The sequence below is a fragment of the Labrus mixtus genome, chromosome 10 (genome assembly GCF_963584025.1).
Source record: "Labrus mixtus chromosome 10, fLabMix1.1, whole genome shotgun sequence".
NCBI lineage: Eukaryota > Metazoa > Chordata > Actinopteri > Labriformes > Labridae > Labrus > Labrus mixtus.
Genome location: NC_083621.1, coordinates 24311174 through 24338235, shown reverse-complemented (window position 1 = coordinate 24338235; position 27062 = coordinate 24311174). Strand labels below are relative to the sequence as shown.

Below are 27062 nucleotides of genomic sequence, written 5' to 3'. Positions count from 1 at the left end.
GACAACAGTTGATCCTTTGTAGCAGTATCATATCTGCACTTTCTAACATTGTAAGACCAAGTCAAAATCCTGGCTGCATTGGCCGGGAATCGAACCCGGGCCTCCCGCGTGGCAGGCGAGAATTCTACCACTGAACCACCAATGCTCAACACAAGGCACAATGGGTAGCAGACACGCGCATTCAGCGCCACCATGAGGTCTCCACAGCACTTGGGTGGATTGTTTGTCAAATTTGGTAAGCACTCTCCTGTTCCCCTTCAAAGTCATTCATAATCCTTCTTTGGTGATCTTCTGACTTTTCATCCAGTGTCTTCATCAGGTAAAAACTGCAATTATTTTACATGTCTGGTTCAAGGTGAGCCTGGACACAATCCTTTTTCATTTCCAGTGACTGCAGTTTACTGTCAACTTGGACTTTGTGTGAGTTTGACATTTTTGCTAAGAAAAGAACTCTTAAGAGGTCACTGTGGCTAAGTGGTCTCAAGTGCTGAGTTGGAGTGGCAGCTCCCCTAGTTTGGTGCGTTGGAAGCCAGCTTCTGAAAAAAATGCTGTCGACTGAACAGGGAGCTTCTTGTAACAATGTACAGAGTCTTGGAAAAATGTTTTTCATAGAGTTGTTAGACTTCAAGTGTCCTGAGCTGTGATGCACTGCACAAGTTTGTCTGTGTCTCTGGCACAAAAAACAGCAACAGATCCCGTTGTTCAACTTCAAGTGTCGTGATTCACAATGAGCGCAACAGACAACAGTTGATCCTTTGTAGCAGTATCATATCTGCACTTTCTAACATTGTAAGACCAAGTCAAAATCCTGGCTGCATTGGCCGGGAATTGAACCCGGGCCTCCTGCGTGGCAGGCGAGAATTCTACCACTGAACCAACAATGCTCGACGCAAGGCATGATGGGTAGCAGATGCGTGCACACAGCGCCACCATGAGGTCTCTACAGCACTTGGGTGGATTGTTTGCCAAATTTGGTAAGCACTCTCCTGTTCCCCTTCAAAGTCATTCATAATCCTTCTTTGGTGATCTTCTGACTTTTCATCCAGTGTCTTCATCAGGTAAAAACTGCAATTATTTTACATGTCTGGTTCAAGGTGAGCCTGGACACAATCCTTTTTCATTTCCAGTGACTGCAGTTTACTGTCAACTTGGACTTTGTGTGAGTTTGACATTTTTGCTAAGAAAAGAACTCTTAAGAGGTCACTGTGGCTAAGTGGTCTCAAGTGCTGAGTTGGAGTGGCAGCTCCCCTAGTTTGGTGCGTTGGAAGCCAGCTTCTGAAAAAAATGCTGTCGACTGAACAGGGAGCTTCTTGTAACAATGTATAGAGTCTTGGAAAAATGTTTTTCATAGAGTTGTTAGACTTCAAGTGTCCTGAGCTGTGATGCACTGCACAAGTTTGTCTGTGTCTCTGGCACAAAAAACAGCAACAGATCCCGTTGTTCAACTTCAAGTGTCGTGATTCACAATGAGCGCAACAGACAACAGTTGATCCTTTGTAGCAGTATCATATCTGCACTTTCTAACATTGTAAGACCAAGTCAAAATCCTGGCTGCATTGGCCGGGAATCGAACCCAGGCCTCCCGCGCGAGAGCCCTGTATAGTACTCCTTAACTTCCTTAACTTTTCCCGTTCGTTCTCTATGGTAGTCCTTATCACTACGGATGTAATATACTTTTGGCCATTATGGAGATTTTAGGATGACATCTATAAATTCATCTCTTTGGCCCATTTCCTTAATTTTCCCTCCTTAGAGGTCCAGAGAGTTAACTTTTCCTCACCTCACCTCAGCTTGAGAGTAGGGCTAGCGTGAAGCCCCTTTCTTAGGTGGAAAGTAATGGGACTGCTGGTAGAAAGAATATTTCTCCCCGTCGGGGAATCGAACCCCGGTCTTCCGCGTGACAGGCGGAGATACTGTCCACTATACTAACGAGGACTTCTGTGGTGCTGCTTTTGGCTCGTGAACAGGCTGATGGCAGCATTCCAGTATTTACCAGGACTATACAGAGAACCTGAGGAAAGCATGTCCAACGTCCAACCAATTCTACCACTGAACCACCAATGCTCAACACAAGGCACGATGGGTAGCAGACACGCGCATACAGCGCCACCATGAGGTCTCCACAGCACTTGGGTGGATTGTTTGCCAAATTTGGTAAGCACTCTCCTGTTCCCCTTCAAAGTCATTCATAATCCCTTTGGTGATCTTCTGACTTTTCATCCAGTGTCTTCATCGGGTAAAAACTGCAATTATTTTACATGTCTGGTTCAAGGTGAGCCTGGACACAATCCTTTTTCATTTCCAGTGACTGCAGTTTACTGTCAACTTGGACTTTGTGTGAGTTTGACATTGTTGCTAAGAAAAGAACTCTTAAGAGGTCACTGTGGCTAAGTGGTCTCAAGTGCTGAGTTGGAGTGGCAGCTCCCCTAGTTTGGTGCGTTGGAAGCCAGCTTCTGAAAAAAATGCTGTCGACTGAACAGGGAGCTTCTTGTTGTAACAATGTACAGAGTCTTGGAAAAATGTTTTTCATAGAGTTGTTAGACTTCAAGTGTCCTGAGCTGTGATGCACTGCACAAGTTTGTCTGTGTCTCTGGCACAAAAAACAGCAACAGATCCCGTTGTTCAACTTCAAGTGTCGTGATTCACAATGAGCGCAACAGACAACAGTTGATCCTTTGTAGCAGTATCATATCTGCACTTTCTAACATTGTAAGACCAAGTCAAAATCCTGGCTGCATTGGCCGGGAATCGAACCCGGGCCTCCCGCGTGGCAGGCGAGAATTCTACCACTGAACCACCAATGCTCAACACAAGGCACAATGGGTAGCAGACACGCGCATTCAGCGCCACCATGAGGTCTCCACAGCACTTGGGTGGATTGTTTGTCAAATTTGGTAAGCACTCTCCTGTTCCCCTTCAAAGTCATTCATAATCCCTTTGGTGATCTTCTGACTTTTCATCCAGTGTCTTCATCAGGTAAAAACTGCAATTATTTTACATGTCTGGTTCAAGGTGAGCCTGGACACAATCCTTTTTCATTTCCAGTGACTGCAGTTTACTGTCAACTTGGACTTTGTGTGAGTTTGACATTTTTGCTAAGAAAAGAACTCTTAAGAGGTCACTGTGGCTAAGTGGTCTCAAGTGCTGAGTTGGAGTGGCAGCTCCCCTAGTTTGGTGCGTTGGAAGCCAGCTTCTGAAAAAAATGCTGTCGACTGAACAGGGAGCTTCTTGTAACAATGTACAGAGTCTTGGAAAAATGTTTTTCATAGAGTTGTTAGACTTCAAGTGTCCTGAGCTGTGATGCACTGCACAAGTTTGTCTGTGTCTCTGGCACAAAAAACAGCAACAGATCCCGTTGTTCAACTTCAAGTGTCGTGATTCACAATGAGCGCAACAGACAACAGTTGATCCTTTGTAGCAGTATCATATCTGCACTTTCTAACATTGTAAGACCAAGTCAAAATCCTGGCTGCATTGGCCGGGAATCGAACCCAGGCCTCCCGCGCGAGAGCCCTGTATAGTACTCCTTAACTTCCTTAACTTTTCCCGTTCGTTCTCTATGGTAGTCCTTATCACTACGGATGTAATATACTTTTGGCCATTATGGAGATTTTAGGATGACATCTATAAATTCATCTCTTTGGCCCATTTCCTTAATTTTCCCTCCTTAGAGGTCCAGAGAGTTAACTTTTCCTCACCTCACCTCAGCTTGAGAGTAGGGCTAGCGTGAAGCCCCTTTCTTAGGTGGAAAGTAATGGGACTGCTGGTAGAAAGAATATTTCTCCCCGTCGGGGAATCGAACCCCGGTCTTCCGCGTGACAGGCGGAGATACTGTCCACTATACTAACGAGGACTTCTGTGGTGCTGCTTTTGGCTCGTGAACAGGCTGATGGCAGCATTCCAGTATTTACCAGGACTATACAGAGAACCTGAGGAAAGCATGTCCAACGTCCAACCAATTCTACCACTGAACCACCAATGCTCAACACAAGGCACGATGGGTAGCAGACACGCGCATACAGCGCCACCATGAGGTCTCCACAGCACTTGGGTGGATTGTTTGCCAAATTTGGTAAGCACTCTCCTGTTCCCCTTCAAAGTCATTCATAATCCCTTTGGTGATCTTCTGACTTTTCATCCAGTGTCTTCATCGGGTAAAAACTGCAATTATTTTACATGTCTGGTTCAAGGTGAGCCTGGACACAATCCTTTTTCATTTCCAGTGACTGCAGTTTACTGTCAACTTGGACTTTGTGTGAGTTTGACATTGTTGCTAAGAAAAGAACTCTTAAGAGGTCACTGTGGCTAAGTGGTCTCAAGTGCTGAGTTGGAGTGGCAGCTCCCCTAGTTTGGTGCGTTGGAAGCCAGCTTCTGAAAAAAATGCTGTCGACTGAACAGGGAGCTTCTTGTTGTAACAATGTACAGAGTCTTGGAAAAATGTTTTTCATAGAGTTGTTAGACTTCAAGTGTCCTGAGCTGTGATGCACTGCACAAGTTTGTCTGTGTCTCTGGCACAAAAAACAGCAACAGATCCCGTTGTTCAACTTCAAGTGTCGTGATTCACAATGAGCGCAACAGACAACAGTTGATCCTTTGTAGCAGTATCATATCTGCACTTTCTAACATTGTAAGACCAAGTCAAAATCCTGGCTGCATTGGCCGGGAATCGAACCCGGGCCTCCCGCGTGGCAGGAGAGAATTCTACCACTGAACCACCAATGCTCAACACAAGGCACAATGGGTAGCAGACACGCGCATTCAGCGCCACCATGAGGTCTCCACAGCACTTGGGTGGATTGTTTGTCAAATTTGGTAAGCACTCTCCTGTTCCCCTTCAAAGTCATTCATAATCCCTTTGGTGATCTTCTGACTTTTCATCCAGTGTCTTCATTGGGTAAAAACTGCAATTATTTTACATGTCTGGTTCAAGGTGAGCCTGGACACAATCCTTTTTCATTTCCAGTGACTGCAGTTTACTGTCAACTTGGACTTTGTGTGAGTTTGACATTTTTGCTAAGAAAATAACTCTTAAGAGGTCACTGTGGCTAAGTGGTCTCAAGTGCTGAGTTGGAGTGGCAGCTCCCCTAGTTTGGTGCGTTGGAAGCCAGCTTCTGAAAAAAATGCTGTCGACTGAACAGGGAGCTTCTTGTTGTAACAATGTACAGAGTCTTGGAAAAATGTTTTTCATAGAGTTGTTAGACTTCAAGTGTCCTGAGCTGTGATGCACTGCACAAGTTTGTCTGTGTCTCTGGCACAAAAAACAGCAACAGATCCCGTTGTTCAACTTCAAGTGTCGTGATTCACAATGAGCGCAACAGACAACAGTTGATCCTTTGTAGCAGTATCATATCTGCACTTTCTAACATTGTAAGACCAAGTCAAAATCCTGGCTGCATTGGCCGGGAATCGAACCCAGGCCTCCCGCGCGAGAGCCCTTTATAGTACTCCTTAACTTCCTTAACTTTTCCCGTTCGTTCTCTATGGTAGTCCTTATCACTACGGATGTAATATACTTTTGGCCATTATGGAGATTTTAGGATGACATCTATAAATTCATCTCTTTGGCCCATTTCCTTAATTTTCCCTCCTTAGAGGTCCAGAGAGTTAACTTTTCCTCACCTCACCTCAGCTTGAGAGTAGGGCTAGCGTGAAGCCCCTTTCTTAGGTGGAAAGTAATGGGACTGCTGGTAGAAAGAATATTTCTCCCCGTCGGGGAATCGAACCCCGGTCTTCCGCGTGACAGGCGGAGATACTGTCCACTATACTAACGAGGACTTCTGTGGTGCTGCTTTTGGCTCGTGAACAGGCTGATGGCAGCATTCCAGTATTTACCAGGACTATACAGAGAACCTGAGGAAAGCATGTCCAACGTCCAACCAATTCTACCACTGAACCACCAATGCTCAACACAAGGCACGATGGGTAGCAGACACGCGCATACAGCGCCACCATGAGGTCTCCACAGCACTTGGGTGGATTGTTTGCCAAATTTGGTAAGCACTCTCCTGTTCCCCTTCAAAGTCATTCATAATCCCTTTGGTGATCTTCTGACTTTTCATCCAGTGTCTTCATCGGGTAAAAACTGCAATTATTTTACATGTCTGGTTCAAGGTGAGCCTGGACACAATCCTTTTTCATTTCCAGTGACTGCAGTTTACTGTCAACTTGGACTTTGTGTGAGTTTGACATTGTTGCTAAGAAAAGAACTCTTAAGAGGTCACTGTGGCTAAGTGGTCTCAAGTGCTGAGTTGGAGTGGCAGCTCCCCTAGTTTGGTGCGTTGGAAGCCAGCTTCTGAAAAAAATGCTGTCGACTGAACAGGGAGCTTCTTGTTGTAACAATGTACAGAGTCTTGGAAAAATGTTTTTCATAGAGTTGTTAGACTTCAAGTGTCCTGAGCTGTGATGCACTGCACAAGTTTGTCTGTGTCTCTGGCACAAAAAACAGCAACAGATCCCGTTGTTCAACTTCAAGTGTCGTGATTCACAATGAGCGCAACAGACAACAGTTGATCCTTTGTAGCAGTATCATATCTGCACTTTCTAACATTGTAAGACCAAGTCAAAATCCTGGCTGCATTGGCCGGGAATCGAACCCGGGCCTCCCGCGTGGCAGGCGAGAATTCTACCACTGAACCACCAATGCTCAACACAAGGCACAATGGGTAGCAGACACGCGCATTCAGCGCCACCATGAGGTCTCCACAGCACTTGGGTGGATTGTTTGCCAAATTTGGTAAGCACTCTCCTGTTCCCCTTCAAAGTCATTCATAATCCCTTTGGTGATCTTCTGACTTTTCATCCAGTGTCTTCATCGGGTAAAAACTGCAATTATTTTACATGTCTGGTTCAAGGTGAGCCTGGACACAATCCTTTTTCATTTCCAGTGACTGCAGTTTACTGTCAACTTGGACTTTGTGTGAGTTTGACATTGTTGCTAAGAAAAGAACTCTTAAGAGGTCACTGTGGCTAAGTGGTCTCAAGTGCTGAGTTGGAGTGGCAGCTCCCCTAGTTTGGTGCGTTGGAAGCCAGCTTCTGAAAAAAATGCTGTCGACTGAACAGGGAGCTTCTTGTTGTAACAATGTACAGAGTCTTGGAAAAATGTTTTTCATAGAGTTGTTAGACTTCACGTGTCCTGAGCTGTGATGCACTGCACAAGTTTGTCTGTGTCTCTGGCACAAAAAACAGCAACAGATCCCGTTGTTCAACTTCAAGTGTCGTGATTCACAATGAGCGCAACAGACAACAGTTGATCCTTTGTAGCAGTATCATATCTGCACTTTCTAACATTGTAAGACCAAGTCAAAATCCTGGCTGCATTGGCCGGGAATCGAACCCGGGCAGGCGAGAATTCTACCACTGAACCAACAATGCTCGACACAAGGCATGATGGGTAGCAGACGCGTGCACACAGCGCCACCATGAGGTCTCTACAGCACTTGGGTGGATTGTTTGCCAAATTTGGTAAGCACTCTCCTGTTCCCCTTCAAAGTCATTCATAATCCTTCTTTGGTGATCTTCTGACTTTTCATCCAGTTTCTTCATCGGGTAAAAACTGCAATTATTTTACATGTCTGGTTCAAGGTGAGCCTGGACACAATCCTTTTTCATTTCCAGTGACTGCAGTTTACTGTCAACTTGGACTTTGTGTGAGTTTGACATTGTTGCTAAGAAAAGAACTCTTAAGAGGTCACTGTGGCTAAGTGGTCTCAAGTGCTGAGTTGGAGTGGCAGCTCCCCTAGTTTGGTGCGTTGGAAGCCAGCTTCTGAAAAAAATGCTGTCGACTGAACAGGGAGCTTCTTGTTGTAACAATGTACAGAGTCTTGGAAAAATGTTTTTCATAGAGTTGTTAGACTTCAAGTGTCCTGAGCTGTGATGCACTGCACAAGTTTGTCTGTGTCTCTGGCACAAAAAACAGCAACAGATCCCGTTGTTCAACTTCAAGTGTCGTGATTCACAATGAGCGCAACAGACAACAGTTGATCCTTTGTAGCAGTATCATATCTGCACTTTCTAACATTGTAAGACCAAGTCAAAATCCTGGCTGCGTTGGCCGGGAATCGAACCCGGGCCTCCCGCGCGAGAGCCCTGTATAGTACTCCTTAACTTCCTTAACTTTTCCCGTTCGTTCTCTATGGTAGTCCTTATCACTACGGATGTAATATACTTTTGGCCATTATGGAGATTTTAGGATGACATCTATAAATTCATCTCCTTGGCCCATTTCCTTAATTTTCCCTCCTTAGAGGTCCAGAGAGTTAACTTTTCCTCACCTCACCTCAGCTTGAGAGTAGGGCTAGCGTGAAGCCCCTTTCTTAGGTGGAAAGTAATGGGACTGCTGGTAGAAAGAATATTTCTCCCCGTCGGGGAATCGAACCCCGGTCTTCCGCGTGACAGGCGGAGATACTGTCCACTATACTAACGAGGACTTCTGTGGTGCTGCTTTTGGCTCGTGAACGGGCTGATGGCAGCATTCCAGTATTTACCAGGACTATACAGAGAACCTGAGGAAAGCATGTCCAACGTCCAACCAATTCTACCACTGAACCACCAATCCTCAACACAAGGCACGATGGGTAGCAGACACGCGCATTCAGCGCCACCATGAGGTCTCCACAGCACTTGGGTGGATTGTTTGCCAAATTTGGTAAGCACTCTCCTGTTCCCCTTCAAAGTCATTCATAATCCCTTTGGTGATCTTCTGACTTTTCATCCAGTGTCTTCATCGTGTAAAAACTGCAATTATTTTACATGTCTGGTTCAAGGTGAGCCTGGACACAATCCTTTTTCATTTCCAGTGACTGCAGTTTACTGTCAACTTGGACTTTGTGTGAGTTTGACATTTTTGCTAAGAAAAGAACTCTTAAGAGGTCACTGTGGCTAAGTGGTCTCAAGTGCTGAGTTGGAGTGGCAGCTCCCCTAGTTTGGTGCGTTGGAAGCCAGCTTCTGAAAAAAATGCTGTCGACTGAACAGGGAGCTTCTTGTTGTAACAATGTACAGAGTCTTGGAAAAATGTTTTTCATAGAGTTGTTAGACTTCAAGTGTCCTGAGCTGTGATGCACTGCACAAGTTTGTCTGTGTCTCTGGCACAAAAAACAGCAACAGATCCCGTTGTTCAACTTCAAGTGTCGTGATTCACAATGAGCGCAACAGACAACAGTTGATCCTTTGTAGCAGTATCATATCTGCACTTTCTAACATTGTAAGACCAAGTCAAAATCCTGGCTGCATTGGCCGGGAATCGAACCCGGGCCTCCCGCGCGAGAGCCCTGTATAGTAGTCCTTAACATCCTTAACTTTTCCCGTTCGTTCTCTATGGTATTCCTTATCACTACGGATGTAATATACTTTTGGCCATTATGGAGATTTTAGGATGACATCTATAAATTCATCTCTTTGGCCCATTTCCTTAATTTTCCCTCCTTAGAGGTCCAGAGAGTTAACTTTTCCTCACCTCACCTCAGCTTGAGAGTAGGGCTAGCGTGAAGCCCCTTTCTTAGGTGGAAAGTAATGGGACTGCTGGTAGAAAGAATATTTCTCCCCGTCGGGGAATCGAACCCCGGTCTTCTGCGTGACAGGCGGAGATACTGTCCACTATACTAACGAGGACTTCTGTGGTGCTGCTTTTGGCTCGTGAACAGGCTGATGGCAGCATTCCAGTATTTACCAGGACTATACAGAGAACCTGAGGAAAGCATGTCCAACGTCCAACCAATTCTACCACTGAACCACCAATGCTCAACACAAGGCACGATGGGTAGCAGACACGCGCATACAGCGCCACCATGAGGTCTCCACAGCACTTGGGTGGATTGTTTGCCAAATTTGGTAAGCACTCTCCTGTTCCCCTTCAAAGTCATTCATAATCCCTTTGGTGATCTTCTGACTTTTCATCCAGTGTCTTCATCGGGTAAAAACTGCAATTATTTTACATGTCTGGTTCAAGGTGAGCCTGGACACAATCCTTTTTCATTTCCAGTGACTGCAGTTTACTGTCAACTTGGACTTTGTGTGAGTTTGACATTGTTGCTAAGAAAAGAACTCTTAAGAGGTCACTGTGGCTAAGTGGTCTCAAGTGCTGAGTTGGAGTGGCAGCTCCCCTAGTTTGGTGCGTTGGAAGCCAGCTTCTGAAAAAAATGCTGTCGACTGAACAGGGAGCTTCTTGTTGTAACAATGTACAGAGTCTTGGAAAAATGTTTTTCATAGAGTTGTTAGACTTCAAGTGTCCTGAGCTGTGATGCACTGCACAAGTTTGTCTGTGTCTCTGGCACAAAAAACAGCAACAGATCCCGTTGTTCAACTTCAAGTGTCGTGATTCACAATGAGCGCAACAGACAACAGTTGATCCTTTGTAGCAGTATCATATCTGCACTTTCTAACATTGTAAGACCAAGTCAAAATCCTGGCTGCATTGGCCAGGAATCGAACCCAGGCCTCCCACGTGGCAGACGAGAATTCTACCACTGAACCACCAATGCTCGACACAAGGCATGATGGGTAGCAGACGTGCGCACACAGCGCCACCATGAGGTCTCCACAGCACTTGGGTGGATTGTTTGCCAAATTTGGTAAGCACTCTCCTGTTCCCCTTCAAAGTCATTCATAATCCTTCTTTGGTGATCTTCTGACTTTTCATCCAGTTTCTTCATCGGGTAAAAACTGCAATTATTTTACATGTCTGGTTCAAGGTGAGCCTGGACACAATCCTTTTTCATTTCCAGTGACTGCAGTTTACTGTCAACTTGGACTTTGTGTGAGTTTGACATTTTTGCTAAGAAAAGAACTCTTAAGAGGTCACTGTGGCTAAGTGGTCTCAAGTGCTGAGTTGGAGTGGCAGCTCCCCTAGTTTGGTGCGTTGGAAGCCAGCTTCTGAAAAAAATGCTGTCGACTGAACAGGGAGCTTCTTGTAACAATGTACAGAGTCTTGGAAAAATGTTTTTCATAGAGTTGTTAGACTTCAAGTGTCCTGAGCTGTGATGCACTGCACAAGTTTGTCTGTGTCTCTGGCACAAAAAACAGCAACAGATCCCGTTGTTCAACTTCAAGTGTCGTGATTCACAATGAGCGCAACAGACAACAGTTGATCCTTTGTAGCAGTATCATATCTGCACTTTCTAACATTGTAAGACCAAGTCAAAATCCTGGCTGCATTGGCCGGGAATCGAACCCAGGCCTCCCGCGCGAGAGCCCTGTATAGTACTCCTTAACTTCCTTAACTTTTCCCGTTCGTTCTCTATGGTAGTCCTTATCACTACGGATGTAATATACTTTTGGCCATTATGGAGATTTTAGGATGACATCTATAAATTCATCTCCTTGGCCCATTTCCTTAATTTTCCCTCCTTAGAGGTCCAGAGAGTTAACTTTTCCTCACCTCACCTCAGCTTGAGAGTAGGGCTAGCGTGAAGCCCCTTTCTTAGGTGGCAAGTAATGGGACTGCTGGTAGAAAGAATATTTCTCCCCGTCGGGGAATCGAACCCTGGTCTTTCGCGTGACAGGCAGAGATACTGTCCACTATACTAACGAGGACTTCTGTGGAGCTGTTTTTGGCTCGTGAACGGGCTGATGGCAGCAATCCAGTATTTACCAGGACTATACAGAGAACCTGAGGAAAGCATGTCCAACGTCCAACCAATTCTACCACTGAACCACCAATGCTCAACACAAGGCACAATGGGTAGCAGACACGCGCATACAGCGCCACCATGAGGTCTCCACAGCACTAGGGTGGATTGTTTGCCAAATTTGGTAAGCACTCTCCTGTTCCCCTTCAAAGTCATTCATAATCTCTTTGGTGATCTTCTGCCTTGTCATCCAGTTTCTTCATCGGGTAAAAACTGCAATTATTTTACATGTCTGGTTCAAGGTGAGCCTGGACACAATCCTTTTTCATTTCCAGTGACTGCAGTTTACTGTCAACTTGGACTTTGTGTGAGTTTGACATTGTTGCTAAGAAAAGAACTCTTAAGAGGTCACTGTGGCTAAGTGGTCTCAAGTGCTGAGTTGGAGTGGCAGCTCCCCTAGTTTGGTGCGTTGGAAGCCAGCTTCTGAAAAAAATGCTGTCGACTGAACAGGGAGCTTCTTGTTGTAACAATGTACAGAGTCTTGGAAAAATGTTTTTCATAGAGTTGTTAGACTTCAAGTGTCCTGAGCTGTGATGCACTGCACAAGTTTGTCTGTGTCTCTGGCACAAAAAACAGCAACAGATCCCGTTGTTCAACTTCAAGTGTCGTGATTCACAATGAGCGCAACAGACAACAGTTGATCCTTTGTAGCAGTATCATATCTGCACTTTCTAACATTGTAAGACCAAGTCAAAATCCTGGCTGCATTGGCCGGGAATCGAACCCGGGCCTCCCGCGTGGCAGGCGAGAATTCTACCACTGAACCACCAATGCTCGACACAAGGTATGATGGGTAGTAGACACGCGCACACAGCACCACCATGAGGTCTCCACAGCACTTGGGTGGATTGTTTGCCAAATTTGGTAAGCACTCTCCTGTTCCCCTTCAAAGTCATTCATAATCCCTTTGGTGATCTTCTGACTTTTCATCCAGTGTCTTCATCGGGTAAAAACTGCAATTATTTTACATGTCTGGTTCAAGGTGAGCCTGGACACAATCCTTTTTCATTTCCAGTGACTGCAGTTTACTGTCAACTTGGACTTTGTGTGAGTTTGACATTGTTGCTAAGAAAAGAACTCTTAAGAGGTCACTGTGGCTAAGTGGTCTCAAGTGCTGAGTTGGAGTGGCAGCTCCCCTAGTTTGGTGCGTTGGAAGCCAGCTTCTGAAAAAAATGCTGTCGACTGAACAGGGAGCTTCTTGTTGTAACAATGTACAGAGTCTTGGAAAAATGTTTTTCATAGAGTTGTTAGACTTCAAGTGTCCTGAGCTGTGATGCACTGCACAAGTTTGTCTGTGTCTCTGGCACAAAAAACAGCAACAGATCCCGTTGTTCAACTTCAAGTTTCGTGATTCACAATGAGCGCAACAGACAACAGTTGATCCTTTGTAGCAGTATCATATCTGCACTTTCTAACATTGTAAGACCAAGTCAAAATCCTAGCTGCATTGGCCGGGAATCGAACCCGGGCCTCCCGCGTGGCAGGCAAGAATTCTACTACTGAACCACCAATGCTCGACACAAGGCATGATGGGTAGCAGACGCGCGCACACAGCGCCACCATGAGGTCTCCACAGCACTTGGGTGGATTGTTTGCCAAATTTGGTAAGCACTCTCCTGTTCCCCTTCAAAGTCATTCATAATCCTTCTTTGGTGATCTTCTGACTTTTCATCCAGTGTCTTCATCGGGTAAAAACTGCAATTATTTTACATGTCTGGTTCAAGGTGAGCCTGGACACAATCCTTTTTCATTTCCAGTGACTGCAGTTTACTGTCAACTTGGACTTTGTGTGAGTTTGACATTGTTGCTAAGAAAAGAACTCTTAAGAGGTCACTGTGGCTAAGTGGTCTCAAGTGCTGAGTTGGAGTGGCAGCTCCCCTAGTTTGGTGCGTTGGAAGCCAGCTTCTGAAAAAAATGCTGTCGACTGAACAGGGAGCTTCTTGTTGTAACAATGTACAGAGTCTTGGAAAAATGTTTTTCATAGAGTTGTTAGACTTCAAGTGTCCTGAGCTGTGATGCACTGCACAAGTTTGTCTGTGTCTCTGGCACAAAAAACAGCAACAGATCCCGTTGTTCAACTTCAAGTGTCGTGATTCACAATGAGCGCAACAGACAACAGTTGATCCTTTGTAGCAGTATCATATCTGCACTTTCTAACATTGTAAGACCAAGTCAAAATCCTGGCTGCATTGGCCGGGAATCGAACCCGGGCCTCCCGCGTGGCAGGCGAGAATTCTACTACTGAACCACCAATGCTCGACACAAGGCATGATGGGTAGCAGACGCGCGCACACAGCGCCACCATGAGGTCTCCACAGCACTTGGGTGGATTGTTTGCCAAATTTGGTAAGCACTCTCCTGTTCCCCTTCAAAGTCATTCATAATCCTTCTTTGGTGATCTTCTGACTTTTCATCCAGTGTCTTCATCGGGTAAAAACTGCAATTATTTTACATGTCTGGTTCAAGGTGAGCCTGGACACAATCCTTTTTCATTTCCAGTGACTGCAGTTTACTGTCAACTTGGACTTTGTGTGAGTTTGACATTGTTGCTAAGAAAATAACTCTTAAGAGGTCACTGTGGCTAAGTGGTCTCAAGTGCTGAGTTGGAGTGGCAGCTCCCCTAGTTTGGTGCGTTGGAAGCCAGCTTCTGAAAAAAATGCTGTCGACTGTACAGGGAGCTTCTTGTTGTAACAATGTACAGAGTCTTGGAAAAATGTTTTTCATAGAGTTGTTAGACTTCAAGTGTCCTGAGCTGTGATGCACTGCACAAGTTTGTCTGTGTCTCTGGCACAAAAAACAGCAACAGATCCCGTTGTTCAACTTCAAGTGTCGTGATTCACAATGAGCGCAACAGACAACAGTTGATCCTTTGTAGCAGTATCATATCTGCACTTTCTAACATTGTAAGACCAAGTCAAAATCCTGGCTGCATTGGCCGGGAATCGAACCCGGGCCTCCCGCGTGGCAGGCGAGAATTCTACCACTGAACCACCAATGCTCGACACAAGGTATGATGGGTAGTAGACACGCGCACACAGCGCCACCATGAGGTCTCCACAGCACTTGGGTGGATTGTTTGCCAAATTTGGTAAGCACTCTCCTGTTCCCCTTCAAAGTCATTCATAATCCCTTTGGTGATCTTCTGACTTTTCATCCAGTGTCTTCATCGGGTAAAAACTGCAATTATTTTACATGTCTGGTTCAAGGTGAGCCTGGACACAATCCTTTTTCATTTCCAGTGACTGCAGTTTACTGTCAACTTGGACTTTGTGTGAGTTTGACATTGTTGCTAAGAAAAGAACTCTTAAGAGGTCACTGTGGCTAAGTGGTCTCAAGTGCTGAGTTGGAGTGGCAGCTCCCCTAGTTTGGTGCGTTGGAAGCCAGCTTCTGAAAAAAATGCTGTCGACTGAACAGGGAGCTTCTTGTTGTAACAATGTACAGAGTCTTGGAAAAATGTTTTTCATAGAGTTGTTAGACTTCAAGTGTCCTGAGCTGTGATGCACTGCACAAGTTTGTCTGTGTCTCTGGCACAAAAAACAGCAACAGATCCCGTTGTTCAACTTCAAGTTTCGTGATTCACAATGAGCGCAACAGACAACAGTTGATCCTTTGTAGCAGTATCATATCTGCACTTTCTAACATTGTAAGACCAAGTCAAAATCCTAGCTGCATTGGCCGGGAATCGAACCCAGGCCTCCCGCGTGGCAGGCGAGAATTCTACTACTGAACCACCAATGCTCGACACAAGGCATGATGGGTAGCAGACGCGCGCACACAGCGCCACCATGAGGTCTCCACAGCACTTGGGTGGATTGTTTGCCAAATTTGGTAAGCACTCTCCTGTTCCCCTTCAAAGTCATTCATAATCCTTCTTTGGTGATCTTCTGACTTTTCATCCAGTGTCTTCATCGGGTAAAAACTGCAATTATTTTACATGTCTGGTTCAAGGTGAGCCTGGACACAATCCTTTTTCATTTCCAGTGACTGCAGTTTACTGTCAACTTGGACTTTGTGTGAGTTTGACATTGTTGCTAAGAAAAGAACTCTTAAGAGGTCACTGTGGCTAAGTGGTCTCAAGTGCTGAGTTGGAGTGGCAGCTCCCCTAGTTTGGTGCGTTGGAAGCCAGCTTCTGAAAAAAATGCTGTCGACTGAACAGGGAGCTTCTTGTTGTAACAATGTACAGAGTCTTGGAAAAATGTTTTTCATAGAGTTGTTAGACTTCAAGTGTCCTGAGCTGTGATGCACTGCACAAGTTTGTCTGTGTCTCTGGCACAAAAAACAGCAACAGATCCCGTTGTTCAACTTCAAGTTTCGTGATTCACAATGAGCGCAACAGACAACAGTTGATCCTTTGTAGCAGTATCATATCTGCACTTTCTAACATTGTAAGACCAAGTCAAAATCCTAGCTGCATTGGCCGGGAATCGAACCCGGGCCTCCCGCGTGGCAGGCGAGAATTCTACTACTGAACCACCAATGCTCGACACAAGGCATGATGGGTAGCAGACGCGCGCACACAGCGCCACCATGAGGTCTCCACAGCACTTGGGTGGATTGTTTGCCAAATTTGGTAAGCACTCTCCTGTTCCCCTTCAAAGTCATTCATAATCCTTCTTTGGTGATCTTCTGACTTTTCATCCAGTGTCTTCATCGGGTAAAAACTGCAATTATTTTACATGTCTGGTTCAAGGTGAGCCTGGACACAATCCTTTTTCATTTCCAGTGACTGCAGTTTACTGTCAACTTGGACTTTGTGTGAGTTTGACATTGTTGCTAAGAAAAGAACTCTTAAGAGGTCACTGTGGCTAAGTGGTCTCAAGTGCTGAGTTGGAGTGGCAGCTCCCCTAGTTTGGTGCGTTGGAAGCCAGCTTCTGAAAAAAATGCTGTCGACTGAACAGGGAGCTTCTTGTTGTAACAATGTACAGAGTCTTGGAAAAATGTTTTTCATAGAGTTGTTAGACTTCAAGTGTCCTGAGCTGTGATGCACTGCACAAGTTTGTCTGTGTCTCTGGCACAAAAAACAGCAACAGATCCCGTTGTTCAACTTCAAGTGTCGTGATTCACAATGAGCGCAACAGACAACAGTTGATCCTTTGTAGCAGTATCATATCTGCACTTTCTAACATTGTAAGACCAAGTCAAAATCCTGGCTGCATTGGCCGGGAATCGAACCCGGGCCTCCCGCGTGGCAGGCGAGAATTCTACTACTGAACCACCAATGCTCGACACAAGGCATGATGGGTAGAAGACGCGCGCACACAGCGCCACCATGAGGTCTCCACAGCACTTGGGTGGATTGTTTGCCAAATTTGGTAAGCACTCTCCTGTTCCCCTTCAAAGTCATTCATAATCCTTCTTTGGTGATCTTCTGACTTTTCATCCAGTGTCTTCATCGGGTAAAAACTGCAATTATTTTACATGTCTGGTTCAAGGTGAGCCTGGACACAATCCTTTTTCATTTCCAGTGACTGCAGTTTACTGTCAACTTGGACTTTGTGTGAGTTTGACATTTTTGCTAAGAAAAGAACTCTTAAGAGGTCACTGTGGCTAAGTGGTCTCAAGTGCTGAGTTGGAGTGGCAGCTCCCCTAGTTTGGTGCGTTGGAAGCCAGCTTCTGAAAAAAATGCTGTCGACTGAACAGGGAGCTTCTTGTTGTAACAATGTACAGAGTCTTGGAAAAATGTTTTTCATAGAGTTGTTAGACTTCAAGTGTCCTGAGCTGTGATGCACTGCACAAGTTTGTCTGTGTCTCTGGCACAAAAAACAGCAACAGATCCCGTTGTTCAACTTCAAGTGTCGTGATTCACAATGAGCGCAACAGACAACAGTTGATCCTTTGTAGCAGTATCATATCTGCACTTTCTAACATTGTAAGACCAAGTCAAAATCCTGGCTGCATTGGCCGGGAATCGAAGCCGGGCCTCCCGCGTGGCAGGCGAGAATTCTACCACTGAACCACCAATGCTCGACACAAGGTATGATGGGTAGTAGACACGCGCACACAGCGCCACCATGAGGTCTCCACAGCACTTGGGTGGATTGTTTGCCAAATTTGGTAAGCACTCTCCTGTTCCCCTTCAAAGTCATTCATAATCCCTTTGGTGATCTTCTGACTTTTCATCCAGTGTCTTCATCGGGTAAAAACTGCAATTATTTTACATGTCTGGTTCAAGGTGAGCCTGGACACAATCCTTTTTCATTTCCAGTGACTGCAGTTTACTGTCAACTTGGACTTTGTGTGAGTTTGACATTGTTGCTAAGAAAAGAACTCTTAAGAGGTCACTGTGGCTAAGTGGTCTCAAGTGCTGAGTTGGAGTGGCAGCTCCCCTAGTTTGGTGCGTTGGAAGCCAGCTTCTGAAAAAAATGCTGTCGACTGAACAGGGAGCTTCTTGTTGTAACAATGTACAGAGTCTTGGAAAAATGTTTTTCATAGAGTTGTTAGACTTCAAGTGTCCTGAGCTGTGATGCACTGCACAAGTTTGTCTGTGTCTCTGGCACAAAAAACAGCAACAGATCCCGTTGTTCAACTTCAAGTGTCGTGATTCACAATGAGCGCAACAGACAACAGTTGATCCTTTGTAGCAGTATCATATCTGCACTTTCTAACATTGTAAGACCAAGTCAAAATCCTGGCTGCATTGGCCGGGAATCGAACCCGGGCCTCCCGCGTGGCAGGCGAGAATTCTACTACTGAACCACCAATGCTCGACACAAGGCATGATGGGTAGCAGACGCGCGCACACAGCGCCACCATGAGGTCTCCACAGCACTTGGGTGGATTGTTTGCCAAATTTGGTAAGCACTCTCCTGTTCCCCTTCAAAGTCATTCATAATCCTTCTTTGGTGATCTTCTGACTTTTCATCCAGTGTCTTCATCGGGTAAAAACTGCAATTATTTTACATGTCTGGTTCAAGGTGAGCCTGGACACAATCCTTTTTCATTTCCAGTGACTGCAGTTTACTGTCAACTTGGACTTTGTGTGAGTTTGACATTTTTGCTAAGAAAAGAACTCGTAAGAGGTCACTGTGGCTAAGTGGTCTCAAGTGCTGAGTTGGAGTGGCAGCTCCCCTAGTTTGGTGCATTGGAAGCCAGCTTCTGAAAAAAATGCTGTCGACTGAACAGGGAGCTTCTTGTTGTAACAATGTACAGAGTCTTGGAAAAATGTTTTTCATAGAGTTGTTAGACTTCAAGTGTCCTGAGCTGTGATGCACTGCACAAGTTTGTCTGTGTCTCTGGCACAAAAAACAGCAACAGATCCCGTTGTTCAACTTCAAGTGTCGTGATTCACAATGAGCGCAACAGACAACAGTTGATCCTTTGTAGCAGTATCATATCTGCACTTTCTAACATTGTAAGACCAAGTCAAAATCCTGGCTGCATTGGCCGGGAATCGAACCCGGGCCTCCCGCGTGGCAGGCGAGAATTCTACCACTGAACCACCAATGCTCGACACAAGGTATGATGGGTAGTAGACACGCGCACACAGCGCCACCATGAGGTCTCCACAGCACTTGGGTGGATTGTTTGCCAAATTTGGTAAGCACTCTCCTGTTCCCCTTCAAAGTCATTCATAATCCTTCTTTGGTGATCTTCTGACTTTTCATCCAGTGTCTTCATCGGGTAAAAACTGCAATTATTTTACATGTCTGGTTCAAGGTGAGCCTGGACACAATCCTTTTTCATTTCCAGTGACTGCAGTTTACTGTCAACTTGGACTTTGTGTGAGTTTGACATTTTTGCTAAGAAAAGAACTCGTAAGAGGTCACTGTGGCTAAGTGGTCTCAAGTGCTGAGTTGGAGTGGCAGCTCCCCTAGTTTGGTGCATTGGAAGCCAGCTTCTGAAAAAAATGCTGTCGACTGAACAGGGAGCTTCTTGTTGTAACAATGTACAGAGTCTTGGAAAAATGTTTTTCATAGAGTTGTTAGACTTCAAGTGTCCTGAGCTGTGATGCACTGCACAAGTTTGTCTGTGTCTCTGGCACAAAAAACAGCAACAGATCCCGTTGTTCAACTTCAAGTGTCGTGATTCACAATGAGCGCAACAGACAACAGTTGATCCTTTGTAGCAGTATCATATCTGCACTTTCTAACATTGTAAGACCAAGTCAAAATCCTGGCTGCATTGGCCGGGAATCGAACCCGGGCCTCCCGCGTGGCAGGCGAGAATTCTACCACTGAACCAACAATGCTCGACACAAGGCATGATGGGTAGCAGACGCGTGCACACAGCGCCACCATGAGGTCTCTACAGCACTTGGGTGGATTGTTTGCCAAATTTGGTAAGCACTCTCCTGTTCCCCTTCAAAGTCATTCATAATCCTTCTTTGGTGATCTTCTGACTTTTCATCCAGTTTCTTCATCGGGTAAAAACTGCAATTATTTTACATGTCTGGTTCAAGGTGAGCCTGGACACAATCCTTTTTCATTTCCAGTGACTGCAGTTTACTGTCAACTTGGACTTTGTGTGAGTTTGACATTTTTGCTAAGAAAAGAACTCTTAAGAGGTCACTGTGGCTAAGTGGTCTCAAGTGCTGAGTTGGAGTGGCAGCTCCCCTAGTTTGGTGCGTTGGAAGCCAGCTTCTGAAAAAAATGCTGTCGACTGAACAGGGAGCTTCTTGTTGTAACAATGTACAGAGTCTTGGAAAAATGTTTTTCATAGAGTTGTTAGACTTCAAGTGTCCTGAGCTGTGATGCACTGCACAAGTTTGTCTGTGTCTCTGGCACAAAAAACAGCAACAGATCCCGTTGTTCAACTTCAAGTGTCGTGATTCACAATGAGCGCAACAGACAACAGTTGATCCTTTGTAGCAGTATCATATCTGCACTTTCTAACATTGTAAGACCAAGTCAAAATCCTGGCTGCATTGGCCGGGAATCGAACCCGGGCCTCCCGCGTGGCAGGCGAGAATTCTACTACTGAACCACCAATGCTCGACACAAGGCATGATGGGTAGCAGACGCGCGCACACAGCGCCACCATGAGGTCTCCACAGCACTTGGGTGGATTGTTTGCCAAATTTGGTAAGCACTCTCCTGTTCCCCTTCAAAGTCATTCATAATCCTTCTTTGGTGATCTTCTGACTTTTCATCCAGTGTCTTCATCGGGTAAAAACTGCAATTATTTTACATGTCTGGTTCAAGGTGAGCCTGGACACAATCCTTTTTCATTTCCAGTGACTGCAGTTTACTGTCAACTTGGACTTTGTGTGAGTTTGACATTGTTGCTAAGAAAAGAACTCTTAAGAGGTCACTGTGGCTAAGTGGTCTCAAGTGCTGAGTTGGAGTGGCAGCTCCCCTAGTTTGGTGCGTTGGAAGCCAGCTTCTGAAAAAAATGCTGTCGACTGAACAGGGAGCTTCTTGTTGTAACAATGTACAGAGTCTTGGAAAAATGTTTTTCATAGAGTTGTTAGACTTCAAGTGTCCTGAGCTGTGATGCACTGCACAAGTTTGTCTGTGTCTCTGGCACAAAAAACAGCAACAGATCCCGTTGTTCAACTTCAAGTGTCGTGATTCACAATGAGCGCAACAGACAACAGTTGATCCTTTGTAGCAGTATCATATCTGCACTTTCTAACATTGTAAGACCAAGTCAAAATCCTGGCTGCATTGGCCGGGAATCGAACCCGGGCCTCCCGCGTGGCAGGCGAGAATTCTACTACTGAACCACCAATGCTCGACACAAGGCATGATGGGTAGCAGACGCGCGCACACAGCGCCACCATGAGGTCTCCACAGCACTTGGGTGGATTGTTTGCCAAATTTGGTAAGCACTCTCCTGTTCCCCTTCAAAGTCATTCATAATCCTTCTTTGGTGATCTTCTGACTTTTCATCCAGTGTCTTCATCGGGTAAAAACTGCAATTATTTTACATGTCTGGTTCAAGGTGAGCCTGGACACAATCCTTTTTCATTTCCAGTGACTGCAGTTTACTGTCAACTTGGACTTTGTGTGAGTTTGACATTTTTGCTAAGAAAAGAACTCGTAAGAGGTCACTGTGGCTAAGTGGTCTCAAGTGCTGAGTTGGAGTGGCAGCTCCCCTAGTTTGGTGCATTGGAAGCCAGCTTCTGAAAAAAATGCTGTCGACTGAACAGGGAGCTTCTTGTTGTAACAATGTACAGAGTCTTGGAAAAATGTTTTTCATAGAGTTGTTAGACTTCAAGTGTCCTGAGCTGTGATGCACTGCACAAGTTTGTCTGTGTCTCTGGCACAAAAAACAGCAACAGATCCCGTTGTTCAACTTCAAGTGTCGTGATTCACAATGAGCGCAACAGACAACAGTTGATCCTTTGTAGCAGTATCATATCTGCACTTTCTAACATTGTAAGACCAAGTCAAAATCCTGGCTGCATTGGCCGGGAATCGAACCCGGGCCTCCCGCGTGGCAGGCGAGAATTCTACTACTGAACCACCAATGCTCGACACAAGGCATGATGGGTAGCAGACGCGCGCACACAGCGCCACCATGAGGTCTCCACAGCACTTGGGTGGATTGTTTGCCAAATTTGGTAAGCACTCTCCTGTTCCCCTTCAAAGTCATTCATAATCCTTCTTTGGTGATCTTCTGACTTTTCATCCAGTGTCTTCATCGGGTAAAAACTGCAATTATTTTACATGTCTGGTTCAAGGTGAGCCTGGACACAATCCTTTTTCATTTCCAGTGACTGCAGTTTACTGTCAACTTGGACTTTGTGTGAGTTTGACATTTTTGCTAAGAAAAGAACTCGTAAGAGGTCACTGTGGCTAAGTGGTCTCAAGTGCTGAGTTGGAGTGGCAGCTCCCCTAGTTTGGTGCATTGGAAGCCAGCTTCTGAAAAAAATGCTGTCGACTGAACAGGGAGCTTCTTGTTGTAACAATGTACAGAGTCTTGGAAAAATGTTTTTCATAGAGTTGTTAGACTTCAAGTGTCCTGAGCTGTGATGCACTGCACAAGTTTGTCTGTGTCTCTGGCACAAAAAACAGCAACAGATCCCGTTGTTCAACTTCAAGTGTCGTGATTCACAATGAGCGCAACAGACAACAGTTGATCCTTTGTAGCAGTATCATATCTGCACTTTCTAACATTGTAAGACCAAGTCAAAATCCTGGCTGCATTGGCCGGGAATCGAACCCGGGCCTCCCGCGTGGCAGGCGAGAATTCTACCACTGAACCAACAATGCTCGACACAAGGCATGATGGGTAGCAGACGCGTGCACACAGCGCCACCATGAGGTCTCTACAGCACTTGGGTGGATTGTTTGCCAAATTTGGTAAGCACTCTCCTGTTCCCCTTCAAAGTCATTCATAATCCTTCTTTGGTGATCTTCTGACTTTTCATCCAGTTTCTTCATCGGGTAAAAACTGCAATTATTTTACATGTCTGGTTCAAGGTGAGCCTGGACACAATCCTTTTTCATTTCCAGTGACTGCAGTTTACTGTCAACTTGGACTTTGTGTGAGTTTGACATTTTTGCTAAGAAAAGAACTCTTAAGAGGTCACTGTGGCTAAGTGGTCTCAAGTGCTGAGTTGGAGTGGCAGCTCCCCTAGTTTGGTGCGTTGGAAGCCAGCTTCTGAAAAAAATGCTGTCGACTGAACAGGGAGCTTCTTGTTGTAACAATGTACAGAGTCTTGGAAAAATGTTTTTCATAGAGTTGTTAGACTTCAAGTGTCCTGAGCTGTGATGCACTGCACAAGTTTGTCTGTGTCTCTGGCACAAAAAACAGCAACAGATCCCGTTGTTCAACTTCAAGTGTCGTGATTCACAATGAGCGCAACAGACAACAGTTGATCCTTTGTAGCAGTATCATATCTGCACTTTCTAACATTGTAAGACCAAGTCAAAATCCTGGCTGCATTGGCCGGGAATCGAACCCGGGCCTCCCGCGTGGCAGGCGAGAATTCTACTACTGAACCACCAATGCTCGACACAAGGCATGATGGGTAGCAGACGCGCGCACACAGCGCCACCATGAGGTCTCCACAGCACTTGGGTGGATTGTTTGCCAAATTTGGTAAGCACTCTCCTGTTCCCCTTCAAAGTCATTCATAATCCTTCTTTGGTGATCTTCTGACTTTTCATCCAGTGTCTTCATCGGGTAAAAACTGCAATTATTTTACATGTCTGGTTCAAGGTGAGCCTGGACACAATCCTTTTTCATTTCCAGTGACTGCAGTTTACTGTCAACTTGGACTTTGTGTGAGTTTGACATTTTTGCTAAGAAAAGAACTCGTAAGAGGTCACTGTGGCTAAGTGGTCTCAAGTGCTGAGTTGGAGTGGCAGCTCCCCTAGTTTGGTGCATTGGAAGCCAGCTTCTGAAAAAAATGCTGTCGACTGAACAGGGAGCTTCTTGTTGTAACAATGTACAGAGTCTTGGAAAAATGTTTTTCATAGAGTTGTTAGACTTCAAGTGTCCTGAGCTGTGATGCACTGCACAAGTTTGTCTGTGTCTCTGGCACAAAAAACAGCAACAGATCCCGTTGTTCAACTTCAAGTGTCGTGATTCACAATGAGCGCAACAGACAACAGTTGATCCTTTGTAGCAGTATCATATCTGCACTTTCTAACATTGTAAGACCAAGTCAAAATCCTGGCTGCATTGGCCGGGAATCGAACCCGGGCCTCCCGCGTGGCAGGCGAGAATTCTACTACTGAACCACCAATGCTCGACACAAGGCATGATGGGTAGCAGACGCGCGCACACAGCGCCACCATGAGGTCTCCACAGCACTTGGGTGGATTGTTTGCCAAATTTGGTAAGCACTCTCCTGTTCCCCTTCAAAGTCATTCATAATCCTTCTTTGGTGATCTTCTGACTTTTCATCCAGTGTCTTCATCGGGTAAAAACTGCAATTATTTTACATGTCTGGTTCAAGGTGAGCCTGGACACAATCCTTTTTCATTTCCAGTGACTGCAGTTTACTGTCAACTTGGACTTTGTGTGAGTTTGACATTGTTGCTAAGAAAAGAACTCTTAAGAGGTCACTGTGGCTAAGTGGTCTCAAGTGCTGAGTTGGAGTGGCAGCTCCCCTAGTTTGGTGCGTTGGAAGCCAGCTTCTGAAAAAAATGCTGTCGACTGAACAGGGAGCTTCTTGTTGTAACAATGTACAGAGTCTTGGAAAAATGTTTTTCATAGAGTTGTTAGACTTCAAGTGTCCTGAGCTGTGATGCACTGCACAAGTTTGTCTGTGTCTCTGGCACAAAAAACAGCAACAGATCCCGTTGTTCAACTTCAAGTGTCGTGATTCACAATGAGCGCAACAGACAACAGTTGATCCTTTGTAGCAGTATCATATCTGCACTTTCTAACATTGTAAGACCAAGTCAAAATCCTGGCTGCATTGGCCGGGAATCGAACCCGGGCCTCCCGCGTGGCAGGCGAGAATTCTACTACTGAACCACCAATGCTCGACACAAGGCATGATGGGTAGCAGACGCGCGCACACAGCGCCACCATGAGGTCTCCACAGCACTTGGGTGGATTGTTTGCCAAATTTGGTAAGCACTCTCCTGTTCCCCTTCAAAGTCATTCATAATCCTTCTTTGGTGATCTTCTGACTTTTCATCCAGTGTCTTCATCGGGTAAAAACTGCAATTATTTTACATGTCTGGTTCAAGGTGAGCCTGGACACAATCCTTTTTCATTTCCAGTGACTGCAGTTTACTGTCAACTTGGACTTTGTGTGAGTTTGACATTTTTGCTAAGAAAAGAACTCGTAAGAGGTCACTGTGGCTAAGTGGTCTCAAGTGCTGAGTTGGAGTGGCAGCTCCCCTAGTTTGGTGCATTGGAAGCCAGCTTCTGAAAAAAATGCTGTCGACTGAACAGGGAGCTTCTTGTTGTAACAATGTACAGAGTCTTGGAAAAATGTTTTTCATAGAGTTGTTAGACTTCAAGTGTCCTGAGCTGTGATGCACTGCACAAGTTTGTCTGTGTCTCTGGCACAAAAAACAGCAACAGATCCCGTTGTTCAACTTCAAGTGTCGTGATTCACAATGAGCGCAACAGACAACAGTTGATCCTTTGTAGCAGTATCATATCTGCACTTTCTAACATTGTAAGACCAAGTCAAAATCCTGGCTGCATTGGCCGGGAATCGAACCCGGGCCTCCCGCGTGGCAGGCGAGAATTCTACCACTGAACCAACAATGCTCGACACAAGGCATGATGGGTAGCAGACGCGTGCACACAGCGCCACCATGAGGTCTCTACAGCACTTGGGTGGATTGTTTGCCAAATTTGGTAAGCACTCTCCTGTTCCCCTTCAAAGTCATTCATAATCCTTCTTTGGTGATCTTCTGACTTTTCATCCAGTTTCTTCATCGGGTAAAAACTGCAATTATTTTACATGTCTGGTTCAAGGTGAGCCTGGACACAATCCTTTTTCATTTCCAGTGACTGCAGTTTACTGTCAACTTGGACTTTGTGTGAGTTTGACATTTTTGCTAAGAAAAGAACTCTTAAGAGGTCACTGTGGCTAAGTGGTCTCAAGTGCTGAGTTGGAGTGGCAGCTCCCCTAGTTTGGTGCGTTGGAAGCCAGCTTCTGAAAAAAATGCTGTCGACTGAACAGGGAGCTTCTTGTTGTAACAATGTACAGAGTCTTGGAAAAATGTTTTTCATAGAGTTGTTAGACTTCAAGTGTCCTGAGCTGTGATGCACTGCACAAGTTTGTCTGTGTCTCTGGCACAAAAAACAGCAACAGATCCCGTTGTTCAACTTCAAGTGTCGTGATTCACAATGAGCGCAACAGACAACAGTTGATCCTTTGTAGCAGTATCATATCTGCACTTTCTAACATTGTAAGACCAAGTCAAAATCCTGGCTGCATTGGCCGGGAATCGAACCCGGGCCTCCCGCGTGGCAGGCGAGAATTCTACTACTGAACCACCAATGCTCGACACAAGGCATGATGGGTAGCAGACGCGCGCACACAGCGCCACCATGAGGTCTCCACAGCACTTGGGTGGATTGTTTGCCAAATTTGGTAAGCACTCTCCTGTTCCCCTTCAAAGTCATTCATAATCCTTCTTTGGTGATCTTCTGACTTTTCATCCAGTGTCTTCATCGGGTAAAAACTGCAATTATTTTACATGTCTGGTTCAAGGTGAGCCTGGACACAATCCTTTTTCATTTCCAGTGACTGCAGTTTACTGTCAACTTGGACTTTGTGTGAGTTTGACATTGTTGCTAAGAAAAGAACTCTTAAGAGGTCACTGTGGCTAAGTGGTCTCAAGTGCTGAGTTGGAGTGGCAGCTCCCCTAGTTTGGTGCGTTGGAAGCCAGCTTCTGAAAAAAATGCTGTCGACTGAACAGGGAGCTTCTTGTTGTAACAATGTACAGAGTCTTGGAAAAATGTTTTTCATAGAGTTGTTAGACTTCAAGTGTCCTGAGCTGTGATGCACTGCACAAGTTTGTCTGTGTCTCTGGCACAAAAAACAGCAACAGATCCCGTTGTTCAACTTCAAGTGTC

At 45.4% G+C, this 27062-nt stretch overlaps 31 non-coding genes across 31 annotated transcripts; all 31 read right to left on the bottom strand.

Annotated features, from left to right (window-relative positions):
- Nucleotides 1-74: 74 nt before the first annotated feature.
- trnag-gcc (transfer RNA glycine (anticodon GCC)) lies at nt 75-145 on the bottom strand. Its single transcript has one exon. It is a non-coding gene; the product is annotated as a tRNA-Gly (tRNA).
- A 668-nt stretch (nt 146-813) lies between these two features.
- On the bottom strand, nt 814-884 carry trnag-gcc (transfer RNA glycine (anticodon GCC)). The gene has a single exon. It is a non-coding gene; the product is annotated as a tRNA-Gly (tRNA).
- A 979-nt stretch (nt 885-1863) lies between these two features.
- On the bottom strand, nt 1864-1935 carry trnad-guc (transfer RNA aspartic acid (anticodon GUC)). Its single transcript has one exon. It is a non-coding gene; the product is annotated as a tRNA-Asp (tRNA).
- Nucleotides 1936-2733: 798 nt separating this feature from the next.
- On the bottom strand, nt 2734-2804 carry trnag-gcc (transfer RNA glycine (anticodon GCC)). The gene has a single exon. It is a non-coding gene; the product is annotated as a tRNA-Gly (tRNA).
- A 977-nt stretch (nt 2805-3781) lies between these two features.
- trnad-guc (transfer RNA aspartic acid (anticodon GUC)) lies at nt 3782-3853 on the bottom strand. The gene has a single exon. It is a non-coding gene; the product is annotated as a tRNA-Asp (tRNA).
- Nucleotides 3854-4651: 798 nt separating this feature from the next.
- trnag-gcc (transfer RNA glycine (anticodon GCC)) lies at nt 4652-4722 on the bottom strand. The gene has a single exon. It is a non-coding gene; the product is annotated as a tRNA-Gly (tRNA).
- A 980-nt stretch (nt 4723-5702) lies between these two features.
- trnad-guc (transfer RNA aspartic acid (anticodon GUC)) lies at nt 5703-5774 on the bottom strand. Its single transcript has one exon. It is a non-coding gene; the product is annotated as a tRNA-Asp (tRNA).
- A 798-nt stretch (nt 5775-6572) lies between these two features.
- Nucleotides 6573-6643, bottom strand: trnag-gcc (transfer RNA glycine (anticodon GCC)). Its single transcript has one exon. It is a non-coding gene; the product is annotated as a tRNA-Gly (tRNA).
- Nucleotides 6644-8353: 1710 nt separating this feature from the next.
- Nucleotides 8354-8425, bottom strand: trnad-guc (transfer RNA aspartic acid (anticodon GUC)). The gene has a single exon. It is a non-coding gene; the product is annotated as a tRNA-Asp (tRNA).
- A 1109-nt stretch (nt 8426-9534) lies between these two features.
- Nucleotides 9535-9606, bottom strand: trnad-guc (transfer RNA aspartic acid (anticodon GUC)). The gene has a single exon. It is a non-coding gene; the product is annotated as a tRNA-Asp (tRNA).
- A 798-nt stretch (nt 9607-10404) lies between these two features.
- trnag-gcc (transfer RNA glycine (anticodon GCC)) lies at nt 10405-10475 on the bottom strand. Its single transcript has one exon. It is a non-coding gene; the product is annotated as a tRNA-Gly (tRNA).
- Nucleotides 10476-12324: 1849 nt separating this feature from the next.
- trnag-gcc (transfer RNA glycine (anticodon GCC)) lies at nt 12325-12395 on the bottom strand. Its single transcript has one exon. It is a non-coding gene; the product is annotated as a tRNA-Gly (tRNA).
- A 669-nt stretch (nt 12396-13064) lies between these two features.
- On the bottom strand, nt 13065-13135 carry trnag-gcc (transfer RNA glycine (anticodon GCC)). The gene has a single exon. It is a non-coding gene; the product is annotated as a tRNA-Gly (tRNA).
- Nucleotides 13136-13806: 671 nt separating this feature from the next.
- trnag-gcc (transfer RNA glycine (anticodon GCC)) lies at nt 13807-13877 on the bottom strand. The gene has a single exon. It is a non-coding gene; the product is annotated as a tRNA-Gly (tRNA).
- Nucleotides 13878-14548: 671 nt separating this feature from the next.
- On the bottom strand, nt 14549-14619 carry trnag-gcc (transfer RNA glycine (anticodon GCC)). Its single transcript has one exon. It is a non-coding gene; the product is annotated as a tRNA-Gly (tRNA).
- Nucleotides 14620-15288: 669 nt separating this feature from the next.
- On the bottom strand, nt 15289-15359 carry trnag-gcc (transfer RNA glycine (anticodon GCC)). Its single transcript has one exon. It is a non-coding gene; the product is annotated as a tRNA-Gly (tRNA).
- Nucleotides 15360-16030: 671 nt separating this feature from the next.
- trnag-gcc (transfer RNA glycine (anticodon GCC)) lies at nt 16031-16101 on the bottom strand. Its single transcript has one exon. It is a non-coding gene; the product is annotated as a tRNA-Gly (tRNA).
- Nucleotides 16102-16772: 671 nt separating this feature from the next.
- trnag-gcc (transfer RNA glycine (anticodon GCC)) lies at nt 16773-16843 on the bottom strand. The gene has a single exon. It is a non-coding gene; the product is annotated as a tRNA-Gly (tRNA).
- Nucleotides 16844-17514: 671 nt separating this feature from the next.
- Nucleotides 17515-17585, bottom strand: trnag-gcc (transfer RNA glycine (anticodon GCC)). The gene has a single exon. It is a non-coding gene; the product is annotated as a tRNA-Gly (tRNA).
- Nucleotides 17586-18254: 669 nt separating this feature from the next.
- Nucleotides 18255-18325, bottom strand: trnag-gcc (transfer RNA glycine (anticodon GCC)). The gene has a single exon. It is a non-coding gene; the product is annotated as a tRNA-Gly (tRNA).
- Nucleotides 18326-18996: 671 nt separating this feature from the next.
- Nucleotides 18997-19067, bottom strand: trnag-gcc (transfer RNA glycine (anticodon GCC)). The gene has a single exon. It is a non-coding gene; the product is annotated as a tRNA-Gly (tRNA).
- Nucleotides 19068-19738: 671 nt separating this feature from the next.
- On the bottom strand, nt 19739-19809 carry trnag-gcc (transfer RNA glycine (anticodon GCC)). Its single transcript has one exon. It is a non-coding gene; the product is annotated as a tRNA-Gly (tRNA).
- A 671-nt stretch (nt 19810-20480) lies between these two features.
- Nucleotides 20481-20551, bottom strand: trnag-gcc (transfer RNA glycine (anticodon GCC)). Its single transcript has one exon. It is a non-coding gene; the product is annotated as a tRNA-Gly (tRNA).
- A 671-nt stretch (nt 20552-21222) lies between these two features.
- Nucleotides 21223-21293, bottom strand: trnag-gcc (transfer RNA glycine (anticodon GCC)). Its single transcript has one exon. It is a non-coding gene; the product is annotated as a tRNA-Gly (tRNA).
- A 671-nt stretch (nt 21294-21964) lies between these two features.
- Nucleotides 21965-22035, bottom strand: trnag-gcc (transfer RNA glycine (anticodon GCC)). Its single transcript has one exon. It is a non-coding gene; the product is annotated as a tRNA-Gly (tRNA).
- A 671-nt stretch (nt 22036-22706) lies between these two features.
- On the bottom strand, nt 22707-22777 carry trnag-gcc (transfer RNA glycine (anticodon GCC)). Its single transcript has one exon. It is a non-coding gene; the product is annotated as a tRNA-Gly (tRNA).
- A 671-nt stretch (nt 22778-23448) lies between these two features.
- Nucleotides 23449-23519, bottom strand: trnag-gcc (transfer RNA glycine (anticodon GCC)). Its single transcript has one exon. It is a non-coding gene; the product is annotated as a tRNA-Gly (tRNA).
- A 671-nt stretch (nt 23520-24190) lies between these two features.
- On the bottom strand, nt 24191-24261 carry trnag-gcc (transfer RNA glycine (anticodon GCC)). The gene has a single exon. It is a non-coding gene; the product is annotated as a tRNA-Gly (tRNA).
- A 671-nt stretch (nt 24262-24932) lies between these two features.
- On the bottom strand, nt 24933-25003 carry trnag-gcc (transfer RNA glycine (anticodon GCC)). The gene has a single exon. It is a non-coding gene; the product is annotated as a tRNA-Gly (tRNA).
- Nucleotides 25004-25674: 671 nt separating this feature from the next.
- Nucleotides 25675-25745, bottom strand: trnag-gcc (transfer RNA glycine (anticodon GCC)). Its single transcript has one exon. It is a non-coding gene; the product is annotated as a tRNA-Gly (tRNA).
- A 671-nt stretch (nt 25746-26416) lies between these two features.
- Nucleotides 26417-26487, bottom strand: trnag-gcc (transfer RNA glycine (anticodon GCC)). Its single transcript has one exon. It is a non-coding gene; the product is annotated as a tRNA-Gly (tRNA).
- Between the last annotated feature and the right edge of the window lie 575 nt (nt 26488-27062).